At 43.7% G+C, this 21,374-nt stretch overlaps 1 protein-coding gene across 14 annotated transcripts in view; it reads right to left on the bottom strand.

Moving 5' to 3' along the window:
* The window catches only part of LOC106488315 (uncharacterized), a 242,407-nt gene that overhangs the window by 131,612 nt on the left and 89,421 nt on the right, over positions 1-21,374 (bottom strand). Inside the window, exon 17 of one of the 14 annotated variants that reach the window (XM_067308031.1) lies at positions 4,620-4,740. The exons of 11 other annotated variants lie outside the window; for them this stretch is intronic. The gene's annotated coding sequence lies outside the window, so the exon portion shown is untranslated. Of the gene's footprint in view, positions 1-4,619; positions 4,741-7,294; positions 7,375-18,359; positions 18,824-21,374 lie in introns of those variants that run through there. 2 more of the 14 variants (XM_067308028.1, XM_067308030.1) reach the window with 2 other exon arrangements.

Raw genomic sequence — 21,374 nt, 5'->3', positions numbered from 1 at the left:
AGGTTAGAGAGGTGATATACAATAATCCAGCCAGCCAAGAAAGCATTGTCTGAAAAGAGCAAGCTCAGAGCCTACAGGAATGTTCAATACACAAAAGGGAATGCCTCAGTGTTTGCCTTTTGGTGAAGTTATTATTTCACCCTTCACTTCACATAATCCTCCAGAGTTACTGTACTGGATGTCACTTTGATGCTATTAATAAGTGTAAATGGTATCTAAGTGCAGGTTAGCTGTCCAAAAGTGCACATCTGAATGTCTACTCCAGTAGTCAGGTGGCCTTGGCTAGCTTGCAAATAAGTTGAACATCAACCGTCTCTCTGATTGTTGTGTCTGTACAGAGCCCCGCGCAATACAATCTTGATACTTGTGGAGGTACAAAATAAATCATTTTAGATCCTTTTTCTCACTCAAGTTTCAAATGAGATCAATTAGAAAATTCATTTCCTGCTCTAAATTTTGCCCTGCTGAAGTTCAGCCCAGGCGGATGCAGGGGAAGCGAATCTGTGAAAGAGGTAAGATCCAAATCACATTCGCATTCCAAACCTGCACACAGGTGAAGTTCACGCTGCGTCTGGGGCCTCAACTCCTCTGAGATTAGGGCTCTGCTTTCCAGCATGATGGGAACCAGTTCTTTCTGGGGACCTGTCAGGACTACCCCAAGAGTAGCATGATGACCAGCCGGCCTCTTCTCCAGCATGTTCTTACACTATCCTTTCTCACCAAAATGAGGTCAAAACAATCAAATCATTGTGGACTGAGGCAGCAAGCACTTTCTGTTGACTACAAGGGCAAATGCTGGGTTGACAAGCAGGACTAGTTTTTGCGCCAAGATACTCATCTCACTCTAAGAAAAAATAGACCTGAGGAAAGACCTCAGTGGTGGCCAGCATAGCCACGTGGCCTGAGGGTGCTGTATGCACCCATCCTGCCCTCCTTGCCTCTTTCTCAGGCCCTTCAGATCCTTCCTTCTAACACATAATAAGTTCTGTGCAGTGACACAGGTGGGAAATGATATTAATGATCTATATTACCAATCTCATATTACGCTTTATAAACAGCAACACCTTGTAGGAAATGGTTTGCAAGATTGAAATTTGTTAGCATGAACTCTTGAGCAAACAGCAAGAAAATAACAGATTTATTTCATTAGCTGGTTGTGGACACAGAAAAGGAGATCTATCAGGCAATGTATTCATAATAAATGATTCATTTGGAGCTCAGACGCTAGTGCAAATGGGTATCTTATAAAAACTTGGACAGATACAGAGGTCTCTATAAAAACTGCAAGGCTTGGCCTAGTATTGCTTTTGCTCTAAGTCAGATTTATAGCATTTGATTCAGTAACAGCAGGGCTTCACCCCACAACAAATGAAAATTCAAAGTATTTGGCCTCATGTGGCAAAACAAACTGTTTGTTCAGTTGAACTAACTTAAGCAAATTCCTGTTAATTAATAAACAGAAGTGTTTTCCTTCAACTAAGTCAAGATTGCTATCGAAATATAATGAAGATCTTTCCAAAGATCTTGTCGTGTTTAGGAATGGATTTTTTTCACTACACTGAGGGAAAAAAATACAATAAAACACTGATGGAATCAACATGTGTTAATTGCAAGTATTTTTCAACAGTGAATCAGAACACGTTTTAGAAAATAAGTTCACTAAGTTAAAGGAATACTTTGAAAATGAGAGACCTGTGGAAAGAAAAGCGCTTTGGTGCACTAAGGTCTAGTGCTTTCCCTGGCTTTAACACATCACCCTGGGATGTTTCTGTTTTTCTGGACCTGGATCTTGTGCAAATTAACGTAGTAACATTGATTTCAAGGGAGTCTTGCCGATTGATACCTACTGGTGATATGACACCTCAGTGTGTGACCCTCAGACATCAGTGAGAATCGTGAAGAAAAAGCAAACCATTCTCCTTTGCACAGTTAGGTCATAAAGCCATCAGGTTACAGGATTTTAAAGTGGTTTTCATTTATTTGTGAGTATATCTTAGTAGGATTCCTTTTTTTTCTTAAATAACAAATTTCCTCTCCGTTCTCTTACTGCCTTCTTTTTCAGGCTATCACTTTGTTTTGGGTTAATTCCCCTAAACAGACACATAAATACGATACCAGATCTTCTCTTTTTTTGGCTGCACATCAGGCCTGCTGTGCTGTGAAAGCTTGTTTGAGCAGCAGAACCTGTATCTGCATAGGCAGCTGCACTTTGCATGTGGAAAAGGAGTCAGGAAAGAGCTACCTTTTTTTTTCAAGCCTTCATTAATCATATAATTTTACCCAGAGGAAAAAAAAAAGAGAGAGAACCAGGGAAAAAAAAGGAAAAAGAAGGAAAAAGAGAGACAGGATGAACTTTCCTCATTACTTATAGCTTTCAGCATGTCCTTATTCTCTCAGATGGGAAAGCCACCAAAGAAGACCAGCAATGTATGTATGAGAGAAAGACAGAAAAATCTTTAAGGACTGCTGTGCAAATAATCTAAAGAAGATAACCTTCTGGTCTGACTACCAAGGACTGGGACTTTGCTACTGTAAAAAGAGTAGTGACTTGCTAATACATCAGTCCAAAGAGGGACCATCTCTGTAGCAGGCATCAGTACAAATGCAAGGACTCTCTAGGTAGTATTCATCAGGAAGTATGGAAAGAGGATCATATTCAGAAATATTTTAGGCATGCTTTATTAAAGTAGAGAACATTTCATCTGCCTCTGCTTAACCTTGCTCAGAGCTCCCCAAAAGGCAATAGGACCCCCGACAGCGAGGTCTGTTTATTTTCAGCTCAGTTGGAAAGCAAAGGTCCTATTACCATTAAAGGGAGTTACAAGGATTCATCAAAGAAAGAAATGACCCATAAAGGCTGTTAAGTTAGTTTTATTCCCGCTGCATAAGTCAACCTCTTTTCTATATATAAAATGAGAGGGTAGAAAAGGATATTCCTCAGCCAGTCCACTGATTTGATTGGCTGCACTTTCCCAAGTACTTTATAATTTGTAGTTATAAATATATATGCTTTTAATAATCAATTGGTATTTAAATAACATACAATAGCTGTCTTATTAAATCCCACTTTTTAGAATGAATAAGCAGTTAGACATTAAAGACGCGGGTCCCAAACAGCCACAGGATTCCAGACCATTTTCTTTTTTATATACAAGCCATAAATATCACTATGGAATTACTTGGTTAGCCAAGGGCCTGGACGAAGCCAGCAGAAGACCCTGTTCTCTGATGCTGCCTTTAAGTGATCATATACTTTTATGGTATGATGACTTTTTGAACAATAACCACGTTATTTGCTTTGGCCACCCCTCACATTTCAAAAGGGGCGGCCTCAAACTTCAGATTTGGAGTAAGTAACGTGTCCTCAAACCAGAGCCCAGAAAGTGAGGAGCATCTAATAGCAGGTTTGAGATTCTTGGTCTCAGTCAGCTGGGTCTGCAGTATTTCCAGCAATTAAGTTCATGCATTGCCTCGGGGGGGGGGGGGGGGAATCAAAAAATCAAATAAAACCCCCAGCACTCAGTCCTGCATGCACGAGAGTCACTGGCTTTGTCCTTCTGCGACGGGCACGCACAGGCACGCGCAGAGGCTCCCTCCACACGTGCACGCCTTTCCCTTGATTTTGCTTGTGTTTTGGAAAGCGCAGCACGTGCTGCAGGGCCTCCGGCACCGCTCCTCTGCCGAGCGGGCGCCCGCGGCGGCAGCGTGGGGCAGGGAGAAGCGGGGAACGCAGCGGCCAAGGGGCAGCAGCAGCAGCCACCGTGGGCACCCGCGTGGCGGCCGTCCAACAGGGACACCGTCGGGGGCCGGCCGGGCGCCGCCATGAGCCGCGGGGCCTTCCCAGGCGCTGCCCCGGCCGCCGGGCTTGCGAAGGCCGCTTGGCGCCTCCGACTGCTCCACAGCCCATCCCGGGTCCAAGCGGCTGGTCGCCTCGGCCCTTCCAGGCCGCTCAGGAGGAAGGGCCTGGCTGCGGGGGCAGAAACTCGGCGGGGCCCCGGGGCTCCGTGAGGAGCCGATTTACGGCCTGCTCCCGCCCTGCACCGACGCAGCGGAGGGTCCTTGGTGCCGCCTGGCCCATGTCCTCCCCGGCCCCAGGGACGCCGGCAGCCCCGCGGGCAGCCCCCCGCCCTCGTGCCCCCTCGCAGCCAGGCCGCGCCAGCATCCATCCCTTGTCCTCCTTTTTCCCCTCCTCTCTTTTGTTTTCAACTCCCTAGCCGCGGCGTTGAGATTCACGGCCGAGCACGGATCCCCCTGGCATTCGCGGCCGCTCCAACGGCTCAGTAAAGCCGACGGTCGGGGCAGTGTGGCCACGCAAGCCCCGCGAGGCCGCGATCCGCCTGGGCCCCACGGTGGCCGCAGCGGCCGAGCCTGCTGGAGCCGAGCGCCAACGCGCTCTTCCCTCTGGAGGACGAGAGCAAGTCACGAAGTTTACCACCACGCTCGCTCCAATAACTTTTCCCATCGCACTTTTTTTTCCCCCCAGTTATTATTTTTTCAGCCCCCCCCACCCCCCGCTTCCCCCCTCCTTATTTTATTTTAGGCGCCTCTGAGAGTTCAACTGTCGCCCGAGGCTTCAAACTAATTTTCTCTTCAGAAATGATTGCAGAAAGCCGCATGCATAATAAATCCCGTTATTGCTCTTGTTATTAAAATAGGTTGTTAGGGATGTGGACTTGGAGGCCTTTTTGTCTGATGACAGCAGTTCTTCTTAGCTAGGCGCTTATGGCTTATTGACTAAGGCTGCCAGGTTAAAAAAAAATAAAAAGAATAAGAAAAGAAAATCAAAAAGAGAAGGAGCTGTAGCTGCTGTTTAACAGTGAGAAAGTTGGGATGATTTGAGGCAGTTCTGTTAATCATGTCCATGGGCTGCGTTCAAAAAGCCAGGGCTGTACTGCGGGCCCACAGAGCCTGTCTGCAGAGATCTCTTTTCTAAACCAGTGATTAATTAATATTTCTTGTGACAGCAGGGTCTGCACGCCCTCCTCGCGCCGGGCACCCAACAAGTCCACAGTGAGAGTCGGCACCTCCGTCTGCAGTCAAGAGAAATGAAACGGGCCAAGGGACTGGAAAGGAAAATGGAAAGGATGGTTCTCCCGCGCTGACGTACCGCGAGGTGACGTGACCTGCCCAAGGGCGCTCAGAGACCCAGCGCCAGAGCTGCCAATTGAAGCAACACTCGCAAGTTCCTGTTTGGCACGTTGGCCGTAAGCTCACATTTCCTCACCTTGCTCCAACAAACCGCACGCCTCATACAGCAACCTGAAAGCTTCAGCGAACCGCAGCAGAGCCCCTTTAAAATGCAATGTGGTTAAAGTAACAGATCTCCTGTGAGAATGTATTCTTAAACAATAAAAGATTTTTTGGAGCAGGTTTGATGAAGGAAAGTACACTGTCCAATCATTAAACAGAAACGTCTTCTGGTTACCACATGAAAATATGCTTCATAAATCACTGTTGTCCTGTGAAACGAAAAGCTAATCATAGCTGAGGCCGTGCACTCAACATGTTCCTTATGCAGGGAAACCATGAAGTACAGTATATTCCTACACAGTGAAACCAAACATGTCATATCCATGGAGCCAGTGCCAAAATTGGCAGGAGTGTCCTCCAGAAAGCTCCTTGGAAGGCGCAGGCCATGGGGTGGCAGTGCACACACCTCCTGCCGGTGGGCAGGTTATTTCCAATGCACTTTCAAAGCAAACCTGGAAGTCCAGATGCCTGCTCCGAGCCATCAGCTCTGCAAGGATTACTGGCATGAGATTAACTAAGGGGAGATGTTTGAAGGCCTCCCTGACAATTTGATATTTACCTTCCTTTCCCTTCCAAAGGAAAGACATTGCTTAATTGTCAATACTGGGTCTGAAAATCTCCCCTTTAAGGTACATATAGCTGATGATATGCAGTGGTTGAAAATTAATTACTTTTGCACCACAGAAATATGGGTTGTTTAATGAATTTTTGCCCAAGACTAGGATAGCTTTTATATTGTAGGCTCTCAAAGAGGAATCTCTGGAGGGCTCCTTGTCAAAACCATACTATCATGGCAGTCCAGGGCTTGCTCCTGCTTTCAAGTGCTAGGAGATACCCAGATGACCACACAAGAGTGAGCTCAGCCTCTGGAGCAAGCAAGCTACCTGGTGACCACAGTGAGGAACGATGGGCACGTGGTAGGCAGTAGCTCACATGTTAAATTATCCCTTGGCACTAGACTAGACACAAGTAGATCAGGTTCTCCTTCCTCCTGAAGAAGAAATTTGGTCACTCAAAAGCTGTCAAGACTAGCTAAGCGCAAAGATTCCTGTAGAGAATATATTTTCCATTAGAGAAAATACACAACAAATTGCATATTTAACACACTGAGAATTCCAATTTGTGATTTTTGATCAATTAATTTAAAGTATCTGTTTGAGTGTGGAAACTGACACTAGACATAGGTAAATGAAGTCAGAAGTTAAGTAATACTTGAGGTGCCCAAATTGAAAACAACATGCCTGGCTTTAGCAAGAAGAAAGAAATTTAGGCATAGTTTTTCATCTACATTCCATTTCTAGGTGGATTTTAAAGAATGCAATTCATGCCCTAGGAATATGAAGGCAATTACAGAAATGGAGAATGACCAAGTCATTTTCAGGTATTCGTAGAAAATTGGCATGTCCTGAATATTGAATTGTACTAGGTACTAGCTTTCTATAAATACAGAAGATCAATAATTATCAGTGAAATGCTTTGCTAACGTCTGAAAGTTGGCAACGCTGAAATAAGAAATGCCATTAATGCGTTACTGCCTGAAAGAGAGAAATATTCTTTCCCGTTCTTTTGGTGAATACACCACGTAGGCTTATGGCGAGGAGTAATTATGGACTGTCCCATTTGCATGCTCAGGAAAGGGCTGAATGAACAAATGCTGGCTACAGCTGATTTGCTGTTCTCCATCTGATGAACACTATGGTGTTCACAATCCTGGTATTTTGGGGCCTGTGGAGCTCCTTTGGCGTGCACCTTCTTGGAGCGATGTTATAAGAAGAGCTGTTCTTGGGAACCATGTGAAGATTCACTGAGTACTGAAAATAATTTCTTACAATCCAAAGAGCTTGGGGCACTTTTCAAGGGAGGTAACATCACCAGCCTTATTGTATAGGCATGGACAAGCAAAGGAAATTGCTCAAGCTTTTAGGAGCAGGGCAGAACTGGAACTATAGGTGAGGCCTCTCAACTGGGAGCACTGGACTCCTGCCCTTCGCCTTTCTTTGCTCGTTTCCTGTACCTTTCCATCCTGCGGAACAGCACAGAGGCAGCTGTGCAAGCCAAGGGCAAGGAATCCAAGTTCCCCCGTCCCAGCTTCCAGCATCTTAGAACTTTCTTCACTGCAGCAGACTTCAGAGTTTGGCAGAATAAAGGCAGAAGGGAACAAATAAGCAAGAAAACATATCATCATCATTACAAACATAAAAAGCTACAAATCTGTCACACTGCAGAAACTCTCACTTCATTGTTACTGTGATTTATTGGGGAGCTAATTTTAAACAAGTTTTCTTTTCCAAAACCACAACACAAAAACAAACTGAACAAGCAAGCCAGAGGACAGAAGCTAGTCGCTACCGGACAATTTAAGCAATAATCTCATTTGCTTTGTAGTATAAAAAGCAATAAAGGGCTGTTTACTGAGTGAATAAACACTGAATGAATCACAAAAAGCTCTTTATTGCGATTATACTCCAAGGCAGAGGAGATTATTGTTATTACACAAGAAGGCACAATGTGAAAATTTAACTCAATGCGCCAGATTTTCAGACTGTTTCAGTCGCACAATTGTGTTCGGAGAGTACATTGTGTCTAATCTTAGCACGCTGTTTTGACAATTCTGCATGCAAATCAGGTGGTGGGGTACAAATGCATTTAATTAACTATTTACAGCCAATTTATGCAAGCCTGGTGGCTGGACACGTGTTTTGCACAAGCAATGGCATGCTGAACTGGTTCGAAAATCAGTTGCCCTGTGTGATACATTTAGCCCTGCAGGAGACCGGCAGACGTACTGTAGCGAGAAGCCTTCTAACCACACGTTCAGCCACAAGGTGCATGATGTCTCCTCCTCACTAGGCAGACTTGCACGCTTTTTGTGTGAAGCTGTTTTCAAGGAGGTGGAGAAGGGGAATATAAGCAATAAGAACAACACTGATGAGTAGAGCTTCTTCCTCCTTTTTTTCCCCTCACATGTTTCTAACATGTTTTTTTTTTCCTGTCAGGCAGTCTTGTCTTGCCTTGCAGTCCTGATAAAGTAGTCATGATGAGAAAAGTAAAGTCGCAGAGTTTCTGTGTGAGTCCTCTTACTGTCAGACCATCAAAACTGGAGGGAACTCTGAAGAACAGATCAGAAAAGGCCCTGTGGCATGGGCCATTCCCTGGCAGGCCAGCAGGGGTAAAGTTTGTCACCATCCAGGCATGCAGTGCTCTCTCCTGCTGTGAGCAAACACCTTGAATGAGTGTCTGCCAGGCATGCGTTCACACTACAGCACTGTCTTGTGTACAGGGGTATTGGTTAGTCTTTTGATGAGTCCTCACGTGTCCTTGCATACTAGTGCTTCAGATGTTACTAGCCCCCCATTAACTGACCCAATAGACATCATCTCCTTAAAATAGTTATCCACCTCTGGCTGTTGGGTACTTGCTAATTCTCCATTGGAGGCCTTTGAGTCCTGATCCAATACGGGATGAGTGGGTTTAACATTAAGATAGTTGGTAGGATGTGGTCTTTCCCCATCACCTTGTCTCCCTGTGAAACCTGCCACCTTGGCTAAGGTTCTGCAGGAGCGCTAACAGGAGATGATACTCGGAGCTAGAGAAGATGCTCTCAAGTAGAGAAGCTTTTCCTAGTGGGAAGGTTACAGATTGAAATCCTACACAGAGCAAGCACAGAGCTAGATGATGAACACATGACCAGCAGTTACTTTTTATTGAATGAGAAAAGTGAGTTAAGCCCTGAAGATGAGATGGCTGAAAGCTTTATTCTCTCTGTTTTCATAAGGCTGGACAGCTGCTGAGAACCATTTCCAGTGCAGCCTGACCCAGCATCTGAACATCAGAACCAGTTAGATAATACATGAATTGGCTAATTTCTTTCTGTTGGCTCCCACTTTTAAGGCACTCTGGTCTGGTGTGTATGACTGACTTAGCATTCATGGGAACGGAAACAAACCCAGGTGAAGCAAGATCTTTTCTATTATATATTCATCAGAAAAAAAAAGAAAATGCTTATAGAAGAAATAATATTATTTGCTAGAGAGGAGATAGAAAAGCAGGCTTGAATTCCCTTTAAAATATGCATAAGAAAGTCATTATGGTTTTTTTTGTTTGTTTTTAATTGTTTTGGTGGTTTGCTTTTGTTTTCCTTGTTTGAAATGTTTTGGCCACACAAGAAGGGAACAGAAACAACATGATGTGATATAGGCAGTCAGTCTCATCACACAATAATCATCAAATGCAACGATGTGGATGCAGTGAAAAAATCCTTCTATTTTCTTCTGAAATGTTACGTCTGCTCCATACATGGTTTGGCTCCTGAACTATCCAGTAACCAAGCAAGGAGCTAAACTCACAACAGTAATCTAGAGCAAAGAGTTCAGATTAGCTCTCGTGGTTGTCCAGTTTGGGGGACAACTAAGGCAATCCCAGGAATTTGGGTTTTATTTTTTTTTAACATAACTCAAACAGCCTCCTGACTATGCTCTTTGGAAGGCTCACATCGCTTTCAGCATTAACAGCACAGGGAACAGACACTGCAGAAACAGTATTAGCACTGATATTTCAAAATATGTCCTTCTGGATCTATTTTAGGCCAAACGTCCCATGTGGGAGAGAGGCAACAATTTGGACCACTCAGGTAGAGTAAGGAGAGGAGTATAGGACCTTTTGTCATCAGCATTTCCTCACCTCACCTATCGTATTACCAACATAAGGAAAAAGCAAGAGTTGTAATTGCCAACAAGAGCAAATGATGGTTAAAGTAAAATAACAAAAAGAAAAAGAAAATATAGAATATTATGGGAAGTGTACATGGAGAAAAAAAAAACACCCACAGACCTTAAAAATATCAATCCCCTGAGCTCAAAGCAATGGATTTATTTTTTAAATTGTTAAATAAACATGAGACAGGAATGGAGGGGGCTGCCATGGATGAGAATAGAAAGTATTTTGTTGCTGATAGTTCTGAATCTCCTTTGAAGGTTTATTTTGCAAAGGCTGAAGCTTTCAAGATCCCGAATTCAATTCCTTTGGGCTGCTGGCCTCTGTAAACACGTTCACGGACTACCAGTGCGGAAAGAGGAGCTCTGGCCCTAGAGAACAAAGCCTTCATGTTCAAGACACGGTTTCTCAGAGTAAGATGTGGTTTTGGCTGTTCTGTCGAAACCACTTACACCTGGTTTACTTCAGCGGTGCTGGGCAGGATATGGTAAAAGACCTGGAGTGTTAGGACCAAACATACCAGATGTTCCTACACACATATGCCCTGTCACAGTGAAACTCCTAGCAACAGCCCTGTCCCCTGTTTCATTCCCTTGACCACAATTCAACAGTCTAAGCAAAACATTATTTTTGAAGTACAATTCTTTGTTTTTCCATCTCTGACTCACATTACCCTTTTGGCCAAGGCCCGCTTAGGCTTAACTCTCCTTAGCAGAAAGGCTTGGTGTTAGCATTTACTATATTTGATAATTTGATGGATTTATGGATACATTTTTACATTCAGACAGAGCATTCTCTTCTGAGGAAAACAAGGGATTACTGCTGGCTCCCCTGTTTTCCAGTAGCCACATGTAGGGCCTGGGTTGTGTGTGCTCCCCCAGGCAGCATGACCATGGAGCAAGACAGTGGCGAGCAGGGGAGGAAGGTCTTGCCTTACTGAATAAAACCCTGTCAGATCAAATAGAAAAAAGGTAACATTCCCAGTGAATCAATCCAAGATTTCATGCTAATGTCTCCTGGGACACGACTCCAGGAATATAGGGAATGACTTGTAAACCCTCAAGCTGTTAGGTACGATCAATAAATCTCCGTTAGTAGATACAAACTGGTCTGTTTCAAATACCGAAAGAGCAATATGACCTCCAAAACTGACTTAAGTTTCCTTCTAGATGAAGAAAAACAACAAACCAGGAGAAATACATGCAAAAACTTCTGTGAAAAGATCAGAACGTGCTTGCCAGAGCCAGTGTAGTGGCAGCTGTCTTGAACTGCCTCTTCCCACTTCTCCCACAGACAAACAGAGAAGCCGTTTCACCTTTAAAGGTACAGTCAAAAATAACTTGTTCAGGACTGAATACGACTGATCTGGTGAAGGACACCACCATACAGAAGTGTTCCTCCTGCCTAGAAGCCAACTGTGTGACCACAGCAGTACCAAGGCATAGACCTATCTATCCACATAGCTCGCATCTACCAAGAAGCAGCAACAGTCGACCACAGAAGCTGCCCAGGCCTATTCTCGACTCTAATTACACACTCAGTTGAAAGCTTAGGTTGATATGAGTGGATCATTACTGTACCTGTAGAGGACTTCTGAGTTTCTTTGGGTTTGGGTAACTTTTTTTTCTTTCTCCTCACAGCCAGTCACTGTATCATCTTAAATTCTGATTAATCTACGTCAGCAGTAACTTGTTGCAGTTATTTTTAAAGGGAGAAAGAAATTGAAATAAAATAGTGCCAACATTTCCTTTTCTTCACTTTTTCTAACTTGCCCACCAAAAGCCATAAGGTCTTCCATGCATAACCTGCCCCTCAGGTTGGGAGCGCAACACCTGTGATTTCCCCATGGGCCTGTAGATGCTACAGTAATACAAGTAATACCTGACAGTGTTTAAATGCTGACATCTGGAGTTCACTTGTTGAGAATTTTATGAGGAAACAAGCCCCACTTTATATGTAATTTTACATGTCACAGCTTTGTTTTTCATTCCCAAATATCATCCCTTTTCCTCAATTAGTCAGCCTTCTGTTGCATAAAATGACTGTCATCTTGTGAATGTTGTAATTGCCTTTTGCAAGATGAAAACCAGGTATTGTAGTAAAAAAAACCCCAACCACCGAGTGGGGCAAATGCTGCATATTTATACATAGCTTTGTTTAACTTCAGAGGTGGGAGTAGACAGGCTTGAAAAGCACAGTCTGCACTGCATGGCAAAATGTTATTGTAAAAAATATTTAGGCCCTGCTTTCTGATTTAAATCATAAAAACCTTACATCTATACATCTTTATCACAAGTGATTTCAAAGGCCTTTGCGGTATAAGTAGAAACTATTCTACTCACTCCTGAAATGCAGCCAGCTCTGGCGTGAAGCAGCATAGCTGTTTAACAGTGATTTAGAACATGAGGTTAAGAGGAATATTCAATGCAAATGAACTCACTGCATTATTTTTGATTGCTAACATGACATTAGCCTTCCTTGTACCAAGCCAACATTTCAGGCTTTAGTAAAAACAGCTATGATTTTTTTAAACAAAATCTAAATTTTAAGAGCTCCAAGAGCTTATCCAGGTGGAGATGAGGGGAGGAATTGAATTTTCTTCATGAGGTGCTCTCCAGATGAAATTTCACTCACAATAGAAAGAAGGTTTAAAAAAATAACCTGGCTGGGTGGAACCTGGCAGAATGGCCTAGACAGGGGACTTTCCCTGCTACCCTGCACTAACTTGCCCCATTAATCCTTTTAATTTCATGTATTCATTTTTACACAGCTTAGCTTGTTCACTGCATGCTAGTACAAATCATGTTTTGCTCCCTCTTCTCTCATCATGCTCCTCCTTCACTGACAGGACCTAGCTGCTGCTGCAGTAACTTATGTGGTCTGTCAGCCAGGCCACTGGGATGCAAATCTCTTTTTGTCCCCTTGGGGTGCCATCGATACTTTATTAAGAGTTTGCATCTCTCTTTATCCAGGGAAGTGATGGACTAACTGCATTTTCCTTCCTCTCTAGTAGTCTCGGAGGGCAATAAATAAATAGATAATCTCTAAAAATGTCTAGTAAATAATGGCTGAAGGAGAATCGACCCATAATTTATCTGTGTTTTCTTAAAACTAAAATTTGCTTTAAAAAAAGTATGTTTCAAGTATCATTTTCCCCCTCTTTTTCCTGAAGCCATGTCATAAAATAACTTAGCGGTACGTAACATAGACACATTTGCACTGAATATCCAAAACTCAGACTGTATAAAAGACTAGCACATCTACCCGCCAGATTTTTAAAATATAAGCAATATACCGTATTCAGAGTCAGAACCTGATTTGCATGCAGTAAGTCCTCCCTACTTTGGGGGATGGTGGAGTTGCTGTTCAGTTGGAGGGCCAAGTTCTAACAAACAAACACCTGACGACTCACCAAAACTTTGAAGCTAATTATTTAAGTTTATCCAAACCTATGCTGACTCCCCTAGTTTGGTAATGCTCAGTTTGTGCTTAACCTTAAGTATATGGTAGCAAAATCCTCAGAGAAGCTTCTCAGCATGAGTAAAGCTAAACACATACTTAACTACTTTTTCTTGAAGCTGTGACATTGAGTGCTACTTAAGAAAGTAATTTTGGTGGGTCAGGAGATGAGAAAGGAGTTTAAATTCTCAGGGGATACAAGAAGAAAAGACTTTTGTTTCTCAAAGGATAATGGAGATGTGAGACTTGAGTGATGCAGAACTGGTGTGTTTGAATACACAGTTCTTGCAGCTTTCAACATAGACCCCAACACCAACTTTTGGAAATTTCCAAGATTTCCCAATGTTTGTAAGATCAGGGTTCTTTTGGAGTCATATCTCCTGACCTAACACAAATTAAGAGCTGAATATGAGAGACTAAGTAGGCCCTCCACTAGCTTTTTTAGTTAATGTTATGGCCCTTTGGGGGAATTTCTTTTTCCTAATTATGTCAAGACTGTATCAGCTTTGGCTCTCTTGTTGATTCCTTTGACTAGGCACAAGCTGCTCCTGTCAATAAGTCCTGAGTGTTGCAAGGAAACAATGGCAAAATCTGATGCCCATTTTCTGAACTACACCGGAATGCTCCACTATTCAACACAACTTCCAGACAGACTCGGGCCTGGATTTTTGCCACAGGACCTCTAGCTGATAAGTAAAACTTTGCAACAGACCAAATAGGAAGGTATATTGTGGATCTCGGTATAGCCATCTTCAACAGATCAGAAAGTGAGAAGTCAGACCCAAAAATCATGAATTAAAGAGAGCATGAGAGAGAATGTATTTGGGGGTTTTGAGGCTATTCTTCGTATTTTTTCATCTCTGATTTCTGCTTCCTGCATTTCTGCAGTGTGCTGTCTGGGGTGCCGTGATGTCATCAGCTCTCCCCACCTCATTGCAAAAATGGATCTGGCTCTTTGATAAAGCAAAATCTGCCAATTCCTGCCCTCCAACACTTCTCACCAGTTATATTCCTGCTCTACACTCCCCAGCTACATTTCCATTTTACCCAGGAAATGCTTCCTTGCTGTTTCCTCCTACAAAAGAAATAGGCGGCACCAAAAAATGAGAAGGCATAAGATACAAAACAAAGAAAAGGATGCACTCGCGTACCGCACCTTGTTAAATTAATAACTTAATTGCAAAGGACATTACAGATGATGAAAGTATTTACTACTTAGTGATTAGACAAAGGTCAAGAAAGAAAGGCCTATCATTCAACACAAGGATGTACACTCAACATCCAGCTCAGAAAGTTTCTGAACTGCAGGCTACTGGAAACTGGGAGGGCTGCCAGATAAATATCACTATCTTTGAGCTGTAGCACTATCTTTTTCATCTGAATCTATTTCTGAACACAGGTTCAGGCTACTCTATGTTTGCACAGTATCTTACACTAAGTGTGTCTGCCCAGGTCACCATCGGCTATAGTGGGAGGTCTGTCCCTCCCCAACGCAGAGCTCCTCTGTCAGCAACTCCACCTTTCCAATCCCTGTGCCTTCCCCAACCTCTGTAGCCACTGCTTCACTTTTCCCAGTTACGATTCTTTTCCTCCCACAGTTTTCAGTTAGGGGCTGGGGGGAAAGAGGGGGAAGTTCAGCAGGTTGCCCTTCCAAGAGGAGCTTGTGGGAGGAGTGGCAGGAGATGAGACATCCCAGCTGGGCTCACAGGAGGGAGCAAAAAGGGAGAAGCAGCACTCTGGGCCACTAACGCATATGCGCGGTGACACAGCCTTTCATTAAGTGATCCTACACTATTTTTCTCCAAAGCCCTCTCAACTTTTTCAAGATACAGGCTAGATGATGCTCTGAGAATGAGCAGCTACTCCATATTCTATGTTCCTGTGCCTAAACACAGTGCTTCATGCATTTTATACAGCACACCTTTCAAACCCTTCTTCAAGTACAGAATTATTCATTTCCTAAGAGATTTTTCAATAGCGCTCATCACTACAGAATCCAAGTGCTTCAAAAACATCTACAGATGTCTCTTCAGAGCACTCTGATGAGGCTGTGTAAAGATGAGGTCCAGAGACACAAAGACTAGGATAAGAAGTTGCCATGAGTTCAGCATGCCCAACGAGATAACAGGGACACACTGTTTTCAGAGTTAACATTTTACAGCACTTCCTAGGTTTGCGAGCCTGCTCCGGCGCTTTCAAGCAGATGAAGTTACTCAGCACTGCTGCCACTCAGACCACAGCACGCCTGTTAGACCCCTAGAAAGCTGGGAGCCCACAGTGCCTGATGCCACAGGAAAGCTATGATCAGACAACCTGCTCTGCCCCATTTCGGCACTCCATGGCAGACGCAGGTCAGGTTCCAGTTCTCCAGGACAGCCTCCACCAGGAGATCAGCTTTCCACCTCCTGCAGCCCACTGCTGCATTCACTGTGTGCTTTGCAACTTCTGCAAAGCAAAGCAGCCTGGGGTCCCACCGGCCGCACACTGCTCTGCCCTCCCTGCTGCTCTTGGCAGTGCTCTCACCCACAGCCCACGCGCTGAGCACTGACATTACGCTTTGGTTCACTCAGAGCATTCCTCTACTATCTGCTGTCTTTTCTGCTGGCACATGTCTCCCAGAAGGTAACGTTTCCCAGACTTGGCACTTGGCCTCGCTAGCCCCCACAGTGACCCATTCCAGTCTGGCTGCAAATGCTCTCCACCCCCTGGTTTCCCTAAGCATATTCCTGGGTACATATTCCTCAAGACAGGAGTATCTCTGTAATGAGATTCAGTGCCTTCCCAGAAGGAGTTCACTGTTTGTTAGTCTCACCCTGATTAATTCCCTCTCCACCCCTTAAACCACAGAGACTTATCAGTAAGAAAGGTTCATTTAGCCAGTTAAACTCAAAGCTGAGTTTGAAGAGGGGGTTATGAATAGAACAAACATAAAGCACAGACACTTAACATTACAATTAGGTCACTCTCTAGTTGCCTTGGCTTTATCTAGAATTCATCAGGCCTTGCCCTGCACATCAGAGTGTGCACAGCTAAGCTTGGGAGATGAATGCAGATACTCTGCTTGAAACTAGGCGCTTCAAGCTCTTAGAAGGTGAATTCCCTGCTCATGCCCACAGGGGTGAAAGCTGTCCCCTTTCCTCGCATCATACTGCAAGCAAATGTTTCCTTCCCAACTGCAATCTTTGAGCTCGGTAGAGCTTGCTGTCAGCACCCAGCCCCACAGACATCCTAAGTTATACACAATGTATCTCACAACCCAAACAGACCTTGTAAGACCCACCTAATTTCCTCCTGAATTTCTTGAGTTCAGCCACTGTACAGGCTCGTGCTCCACACTACTCATGGCTTCAGTGCTGTGTCCCACCATGGACTCCTGCCCCAGCTTTTCTACCTGTTGAGAACAGTCACCAAGAGGGCAGTATCTATCCCATGCCCACAGGCAACACAAGTTGACTCTCCAGCACCTTAACTGTGGCCTTGTTTCTGGCACTTCACAGTCTAAAGACCTTGTTCCTTTCCTAGAGCACGAATATTTGCAGTGCATCTTTTTCACTTCCTACAGAACCTCCTTCTGAGATTACAACTGCACTTTCCCCACATCACCTCTTTTATCTGCACATGAGTACACACAGCATACAATGTCTTAGGACTCATTAGCCTCTTTCTAGCCTGGCCACAGCATCCACTTAGCGGCGAAGCAGGACGAGTGTTGGGTGTAAATGTGCTGTTCTTATGGTATGAGATTCACATCTCCCCTTGATACTCATGTCTCTGAACACAATCACTCCAGGCAGCCTCCACTGGATTTCCTTTGAAGAATATAACGCTCTCTTCTCAGTATCACTTTTGATACTCTCACTCTAAACACAGGAATCTCAGTTTTCTTTTAATTAACATTAGTTTCCTAATCCTCCATTCTATCTTTATAATAAGATGCAGATCTTCAGTTCTGGACAGGTTTAATGAAATCTCCCTAGAATCCCAAAAAGCCACACTTCCTTTGAAAAAAAAATCAGCATGTGATCTTGAGGACTTGAGATAATACCAAACAGGTTAGACAATTGCAAAATGATAGAGCTGATCCAGCCTTGAGGCAGGGAAAACTAGATGACATGTTAAGGTCTCTTCTACCCCTATGCTTTTATGAGTCTATTATTTTATATAATTAAAGACTATCAGAAAGCACATTTCTCCAGTGGTATTTCCCAACTTTTGAGTATTTTTACTTTACAGTCTTCAGTGTTCTTCTAGGGGGAGATTTTTGCACATACAGGCATGCTTAATGTCGTAGAGAAAAAACAAATTTGACGGGAAATTGTTCTACAAGCTTCCCTCCTGCGACAGTGGCATTTGTCCTAGATGCTCTCAGCCACCACTTGCAATGAAAGGAGACTCACTGAACTTCTTGAAGCCAAGCAACCCTGGAGTCCAGCAACCATATCCCACTATATATACCTTGGACCTCCCTTGGCACCGAAACAGTTAACAAAACATTTTGGTTCGTCTGAAAATACAGGGCAGCTGCTTAGTTCTACACTTGGCACAAGAAACCAGGCCCCTCCGCACTCCTTGTCTTCTGCTGCTCTTGGATCATTGCAGAGTTAACCAGCTGTTGCATTCCACATGCCAGTTACACCAATTCAGAAAAGCAAGAACAGGGATAGTTTTATGGCCGTACAAAAGGAATGAGAATAATACACTACTGAACCAGAAAGGACAATATTTATATAAAAAACATTTTCAGGAACATAATGATTCCTTTGTCGTCAAATTTCTGGAGTGGTTAATTGCACACACAAAAAGTGCACCTAACCCACATGCTCAATAGCAGTTAATATGTTCCCAAAGTGTCTATTCACTGCAGGTCTGGCCATCTGTACAGCCCTTCCTGCAAAAGTCCTCACAAAATGGGGCAGTCAAATGCACATACACTTTTGAAAATATAGTTGCGTGTATGAAATGCCTCATTTTTTATGTCCTTGAAAATGCAACTCAGAAGATTTTGAATCCAAGTTTAAAGATGTCAGACTAATCCAAGCATTCAGGCTTTATTGTAAAGACTTTATAGCTAGCACTGTGCATACCAAAGGGGTTTTCAGGTATGAATTACAATTTGGTCTTGAAGCAATACAATGGACACAGATGCAAATATCAGCACCAAACCGAGAACCTGTCCATTGCTTGAGATGTTCAGTAAATTCAAGTTACTGAGTTCTGTTTCTGACTAAAATCTAAAGCAAAAATATACATGCATCAAAACAGGCTTAGCGTGAAGAGCTTCCTAAAAGGGGAAAGTGCAGCTAACGTATGTCATTTCAGGTCTGTCCTTTGCTTCCTAAACATGATAAGGAAACTCTCACGCTAGTGAGCTGATGACCTGGCAACAGATCAGAAACAGTACCTGAAAATGAAACACAGAAAGAAGAGGTCATTACTAAAAATGAATCCGTTTTTATCTGGGAGAAGTTTACAAAGAGAAGCCAAAGGGTTTCCACAGTTCACTCATTTTTGATTTTAGCTCAGAAGACATTTTCCCCATATACAGAAGCCTACATTAAAGTTTAGACAGAATGAACAGACATCCTGTATTTCACTAGTTTAAATGTTTCTAGTAAACAGAACTGGGGGGGCCGGGGCTGGGGGAAGCTTGTTGTTTGATCTCATGGTGGGTTAGCCCAGCCTACAGTCTTCCTGGAAATACAGCACCGACATGAACTCAAATCAACAAAAGAACAACACCTATTGTGTGACTATATGATACGTAAGCAGATTTTTTTTGTTGTTGCTGAAAAATATCCCTCCCCAAGAAAGGAAGCTCAAATATTCCACCAGGTCTCAGAGTTGGTTCCTATGGAAATCCACCTCGTTGGGAGAAGTCATGCTGCCAAGGAGTCATGCATCAAGTGCTATACACACATAAAACCAGAACAGCAACCATATTCATATTACCTGTCTTGGTACACTCATCCTGCTAACTACTAGTGACTGTTTTCTCTGATACAGCGTCCCCGAACCTTGACATTCATTTCCCAATTTTATCTCCCACCTGGTATATCAATGCTCAGGACCTGGCAATAGCGGCTCATGGGGCTCTACACACCCTTCCCATTTCTGGACTTTTCTTGAGATTGAGTTTCTAGTAGCAGGTTTCCTCCATTCAGTTTCCTGGATCAGCAGCTTCTAGCAAAGTTTGCCAGTAGCACCATTCCTCAGTGGCCACTATATGGACTTTTTTTTTTTTTTTTAATTTCTTTTTAATGCAAACTAAAAATCTTAAAACAGAGGAAATTCAGCCAAATGTAAAAACAATGTTAGATGCCACCCATGTTCCTTAAAGTAAGCGATACTTGCAACAGGAGGAAAAAGATTTTCCTACATGTGAGACTGCTTGAAATTTCAAAATCATTTCTCTCACCACAGATTTGGAAAAAAAGAAAAAGGAATGATATCAAATATTTTCCTTTTGCAATAATAATTGTAAAGAAAAATGCTAATAATAGTGATAACAAGTCAATAAAGATGTTGAGAAAGATGAAACATTACTGTGTCAGCATTTGCCTTTTTCCTATCTAAAAACACACCATTCAAATTTCAAACCATAAAATCACTTTCAAATGAGAAACAAAGCTGTCTTTATGAAAATGTTGAAAAGTCCCATTTCAGTAATTTTTTCCAGAATTCCTTCAAATCTCAGTATTCATCAAAGCCAGCCTTTCCCAGAGAAACTGGATAGATTTCACTAAAGCAGCAATCATGCAGTGAAACCAACTTCGTGACCGGCAGCAAAATTCTTTATCAAAAAGCTCTTTTTTCACATATAGATCAAGGAGTGCGCCCAGCCAGCTTAATGAAGCACGTTGCTTCGTTTCAAGATGGTTGCCTCCTCTGGTTATTTTTTTTTATATGCTCTAATTCACAGAGGGTCGAAACCCAACTTGCTTCCCAAACAGTATTCCCAGCCCAGGACGTGCAGTGACCAGAGAAAAACACTTCTGTAGGGCATCGCCGCCTCACTCGCCAGGACCACGAGCCCTTTCCTGAGGACTCCCTAAAACATGTGCAGCTTTGTGCAGCAGAGAAACCTTTAGCTTTCTGTCCTCAGCCCTCACTTCTCCTGCCAGTCTAGTGAATTCGCGCCCTTGAGGCAGTGGTGCAGCGGGGAGGACACCCGTGCTCCTGCCCCGGCCGCACATCCCGGCGCCGCCGCTGCGCTTCAGCCACGGCTCTTCTCCGGGCCCGTGGCCACCCCTCCCCGCACTGGTTTTTCAATCGTGCCATTTCAAAAAGGCTCATTCTGCCACACGACGAGTCCCCAGACGTGGGGATGCCCCCGCGCCGATGGAGAGGCCAAGGCGCCTTCGCCTCCTTCGCCTCCCAGCAGCAGCAAAGCATCGGCTAGTCAGGACCCTCTGCTTAAACACGGAGGAGCTCTCTGAAGCCATTTCCTTACTGTTTGCCCCTGTACTGGGTGAGTGTATAATCATTCTCCACTCTTATATAGGACTGTTTTTCACATACAAGTAATTTGCACTTTCACTGGAGCTGGGACCTGAACACAGATCTCCTTTACCCCAAGGCCAGCGGTTATTCCAGTGTTTGCCCCTCTTTGATGTGACAAATAGTTTCCTTTAGTCTGAAAAGGTTTGTTTCACAGAATTGGCATTTTCCAACCAAAAGCTTATTAATAACGAAATTTCTGAAGAGCTCTAATTATCCCCTCAGCCCCATCTGAGGGAGAATCCTGGTACCCTCCATAAAATTGGGGGCTCACACAGCATCACGGACCGCTCAGCCCTGGGACTTCAGAGGGGAAGTGCTGGGGAGGAGAACAGAAAGCTGGGGGATGCGTTTGGTGACTGCGTGCTGCTCTTCTGACCACCCTGGATAAACCAAATCCTCCACGACTGTATGATCCAAGAAGGACACATAAGTGTTATAAAAGCAACTGGCTT

Source organism: Apteryx mantelli, chromosome 18 (genome assembly GCF_036417845.1).
Source record: "Apteryx mantelli isolate bAptMan1 chromosome 18, bAptMan1.hap1, whole genome shotgun sequence".
Classification (NCBI taxonomy): domain Eukaryota; kingdom Metazoa; phylum Chordata; class Aves; order Apterygiformes; family Apterygidae; genus Apteryx; species Apteryx mantelli.
Note: the sequence above shows the minus strand (reverse complement) of the source record. Positions and strands in the feature narration are given on the sequence as shown.